At 42.8% G+C, this 4,808-nt stretch overlaps 1 pseudogene; it reads right to left on the bottom strand.

Moving 5' to 3' along the window:
- Window positions 1–375: 375 nt before the first annotated feature.
- Window positions 376–2,721, bottom strand: LOC103601784 (annotated as a pseudogene).
- Window positions 2,722–4,808: the final 2,087 nt, after the last annotated feature.

Below are 4,808 nucleotides of genomic sequence, written 5' to 3'. Positions count from 1 at the left end.
CATTTAGGTTGGTTCCAACTCTTGGCTATTGTAAATGGAGCTGTAATAAACATGGGGGAGCAGGTATCCCTTTGACATGATGATTTCCATTGCTTTGGGTATATGCCCAGCAGTGGGATTGCTGGATCATATGGCAGTTCTATCTGTAGTTGTTTGATTAACCTCCATTCTGTTTTCCATAATGGCTGCACCAGAATTTACAGCTATATGTTTTAAAAATCAAAAGCAACAATAAAAACAGCCTCAGTTTCTGGGAACTCTAGAATTAAGGCTATTTTAAGCATTTATTCTTATTTCCTTGGCTTTGGGGTTGGGACAAGGATGCCCCAAAGCCTGCTATTTCCTTACTTTTAGTCTTGATTCTGTAGCCCCCCCTCAACTACAAGAAGAAAAGGACAAAGAGAGGTAGGCCATTTCTTGGGGAACAAAAGCAGAAGAATCCCTCAATATAATAGCAAAGCAAGAGGAAATCGAAAGGGAAATATATTGTTAGATAGGGAGAGAAGGTTGTGTCAATATGCTAATGCCAGAGCCTGTCACTTTCTGAGGTGATAGTTTTCCATGGAAATACATTTTTTTAAAATAACATACAACTAAAAGTTTGAGGGTGGAAAAAAGGAAGAGCATTAATACTTTGAGGACTCTTGGTGGCAAATCCAGGAATCAAGAAAGCAGAAAACTTATGACTATAACTGCTATGAATATTTAAAATTGATATTGTGGCCAATGGCTCCCCTCCAAGAATTTCCCACTGAAAATAATGGCATGGAAGGGAAACTCGGGATAACTGAGAAGTGGGGGTGAGGTGTGAATCCTCTTTGGTAACAGGAATGCTTTGGGAGGCCACAAAAGTTGGCAGGGTTGGAGGGTGCCGAGCACCTTGGCACAGGCAAGCATCAGTCAATCACTCACATCTACATAAATATATAGTCTAAGTCTGAGGGATGGAAAGAGATAACACATACATACCATGCTCGCTGGTTGGCTCAGCTGGTTAGAGCATGGTGTTGTAACTCCAAGGTCAAGGGTTTGGATCCCTATACTGGCCAGCTACCAGAAAACAAAAACAAAAACAAAAACATACATATCATATGTGATAATAAAGACAATTGTAACCTGCCCCTACCCCATCATTCTCAGGTACTATATCTAAAAATCTTCACAGTTAAGATGCATGTCATTTTATAACAAATTGACAACACCTTGCAGAAGCAGAATCAGGGATTGCTTATAAGAGGAGTTCCTTGACAAATTTCAATGTAAAACTTCAAGTCCTCGAAAGGATGGGGTTATTCTGGGATGGTGGGTGAGGACGAACAACTGAGAGTGGCCCAGAAGACCACACCAGAAACCCTGTATTTGGCAGGGCAAAGCTGAATGAGGTTGGGAAAACCTCAACAGGTAGGCAGTTGTTATTGGCGTTTTATTTATTTTATTTATTTATTTTATTTATTTATTTATTTATTTATTTTTTCCCCTTTTTGTCTTTTTTCGTGACCGGCAACAGATCGCAACCCTCAGTGTCGTGCCCGTACTGGACCGGGACCAGCAACGGGATCGCAACCCTTGGTGTTGCGCCCGCACCTCACTCAGCCAGTGAGCGGGAACCAGTCCGTATGTGGGATCTGAACCCTCGGCGGGAGCGCCACCGCGCTCGCAAGCGGCACACTGTAGCAGTGCGCCACTGGGCTGGCCCATCTATTGGCGTTTTAAAAGATGAGCAACATCCATTCCATCTCAACATGGAAAACAAAGCCCAGCCGATCATCATCATGTTCTAAGAACCAAAGCAAGAAACTATAATTCATCACCGTTGTAACAAAATCCCCCAATCTAAAAAGGAACCGACCCTGAAAAGATCAAGACTCTTAAGATGATTAAAAAGTTAAAATTCATCTTGAGGACACAGGTGAGCAGAAGGAAGAGATCAGAATAAAGGTAAAAATTGTGGGAATTATACACTGTATGTAAATGCCTGGTCTTCACTGAGAGACACTTATCATGAATCAGCCATCAGTTATGTTACAAGACAACCATACCAATGTTTCTCCTGTGGAGCACATGATAGGCACATTTTTTTTTTATGGCGGAGGGTGGGTAGAAGGGAGAGGAGGCAGGGAGGTGAATGTATTACGTACAAAAGGAAATGACAGAGACCTCTCCTTCCTTTAGCTCTTTGCTGTTTTTTCTCCTTGTTTTCTGCATCCTCGGGATATGCATGCCATGTCAGTCACTCTTCAAAACATGCTATCACAATTTGTGGACATTTCACATTCGCTTCTTTTGCAAGAAGCAGGTCTGCTTCATCTGTGTCTTTGCATTTCATTAAGAACATCAAATCACCACAGGAATCTGTTGCCCGATGACCTTCTCTGGTTCCAGTCCTCTCTCAAAGCCCCGAGCGATATCACTGCTCTGCTCTCTTTTTTGCACTTGGTATCATCAGCACTGTTCGAGAGATTTGATTTCCTTTGTTACTTCCTGTCTTCTACCTGGGTTTGTTATGTTCACCTCTCTTCATCTTCTTATACTTTCTCGCAAACTCAGAAATTAGCTCAGGGCAATCCAAGTTTTTCTCAGATTCCCGTGTATTGTGCTGCTCAGAACATCCCTTCCTCTTCAGAAGATAGTCCACCTGCCTGCCTAGCACCTTCCTCACAGCAACTCCTCCTCACCCTCCGAAGGAGAACTGTCAGCTGCCCACTCGGCTTTCTTTCCCATGTTGCACACTGCTACACCTGAAGGACTAAGGTCACTGGGTTCCTGGGATTAAGAGTGATCATCGACACTCTTCTGCCCTGTTCATTAGTGGTGAGGCCGCACCACAAGCCTCCACTGCTGCCGCCTGCTGCGCCTTCACATGTATCTTAACAAAAATACCAGTAAATACCTAAATGTATTTTTCAATTTGACACCTGCTTCCTCTACCTAAGCCTGAAAATTTTTCTTTACTTGAATCTTCTTTGACTACATCTATAGTTGCATTTTTCAAATAAAAATAACTTCTTCTGGGACTTGCCTTACACCTCTCATGATAATAGAAAGAAAGTAAATTAATCAGTTTTGCTATTTGTTAGGTTTTTGATGAGTATTAGTGCGTATTGTGGGTTAAATGGTGGCTCCAAAAATGATATGTCCACATTCTTATCCGTGGAAATTGAATATTACATTATGTGGAAAAAGATGTGATTAAGTTCAGGATTTTAGAGGATTTATCCTGGATTTTCTGAGTAGGCCCTACATAAAATCACATGTACCCTCATAAGAAAGAAGCAGAGGGAGTTTTGAGAGAGAAGAGGAAGCAATGTGACCATGGAGGCAGAGATGAGAGCAACGTACCACAAGCCAAATCTTCCAGATCTTGTGAGTTCCTTCTGTTGGTAAACTTTAACCTGAAATTGTGCAGGGTAGGGGATTCTGGGAAATGTAGTTCCAGACTTTTCTTCCACAAAGGGAATGGTAGTGATTCAGAATCGCTAATCTAGCATCTATATTTAACCTCTTAACCCGTATTTAGCTTCTGGTTAAAGACAATATTATGTAACTGTGGTAGATGTTATGCTTGTTCCTTAATTATACACACCTTCCTTGGTAAGTATAATACAGGCTTGCCTTCCTGTAGGTGGAGTAGACATCCCCACACCAGTATTACGTTTGTCCATGTGAGTTGCTTTGGCCAACTAAATGTAAGCTGTTGTGAATTACACTACATCTGAGCAGAACTGTAAATTTATTGGTATGATTTGGTCTCTTGCTCCTGCTTTTTTTTTTTTTTTAATTCTTTCTTACTTTATTTATTTGCTGATTGAATCATAATCGATTATACATATTTTTGGGATTCATTTTTGACATATGTTGATCAAATCGATATTACTAGTATGTATATTGTTACAAATTGTACTTATTCTTTATGCCCCTTGTTCAATCTCTCCCTATCTCCCTGTCCCTCCCCTCTCCCACCACTGATAACCCTAGATTTCTTCTCTCCCTCTGAAAGAGTAATGGTTCCTCTGCTGATTTGTTGCCTAGATCATCTGTCCAATGCTGACAGGTGTGTTCAGGTCCCCCAATATTATCATAGAGCAGATGCTTCTTCTGTCATTCTGGAATGGGCTTTGTGGAGAGAGACATCCTATTCTTTTCTTTGGTCTCTGCTGGTGACTCTTCTTGTGTCAATGCAGTCCAGTGGCTGGTGGACCATCTGCGTGATTGTTATGAAGTCTAGCCACTTTTGTAGCAGCCGTGGTTACTGAGGTGGCTGCGGTGGGCCACTCACATGGAGGTGATGTTTTTGGAATGCTCCTTGGTGCTGGTGGTGTGCCTGGTTGGGGGGTCTGGTCCCCAGCTCCATAACCCAGGCCCCTGGGTGGGGCCCTGAGGTGCTGGCAGTGTGCCTGGTTATGGGTGGGGGTCTGTCTCTGGCTCCAAGCCTCAAGTCCCCTCATGGGCCCCAAGGCACTGGTAGTGTGCCTGGGCCAAAACTAAGTTTTTGTCCTTTGCTTCTAAAATGGGGGAACTTCCTGTGAGGACTGGTACTTGAGCTGTGTTGTTGAGCTAAATTGCTGCTGTGCTGCTATTTCCCTAGGGAAGACGTTTTGCAGGTCAAGGTTTAGTGACCTTTTAAGTAGTTCCAGCTCTTCAGAGACCAGGTGCACCTGGGTTGTGTAGAAACTCTGATCTGGATCTGAATCTTTTTTTTTTTTTTTTTTTAAGATGACCGGTAAGGGGATTTCAACCCTTGGCTTGGTGTTGCCAGCACCACGCTCAGCCAGTGAGCAAACTGGTCTGTATGTGGGATCTGAACCCTC

The sequence above is a fragment of the Galeopterus variegatus genome, unplaced genomic scaffold (genome assembly GCF_000696425.1).
Source record: "Galeopterus variegatus unplaced genomic scaffold, G_variegatus-3.0.2 Scaffold3877, whole genome shotgun sequence".
In the NCBI taxonomy this organism is placed as follows: Eukaryota; Metazoa; Chordata; class Mammalia; order Dermoptera; family Cynocephalidae; genus Galeopterus; species Galeopterus variegatus.
Note: the sequence above shows the minus strand (reverse complement) of the source record. Positions and strands in the feature narration are given on the sequence as shown.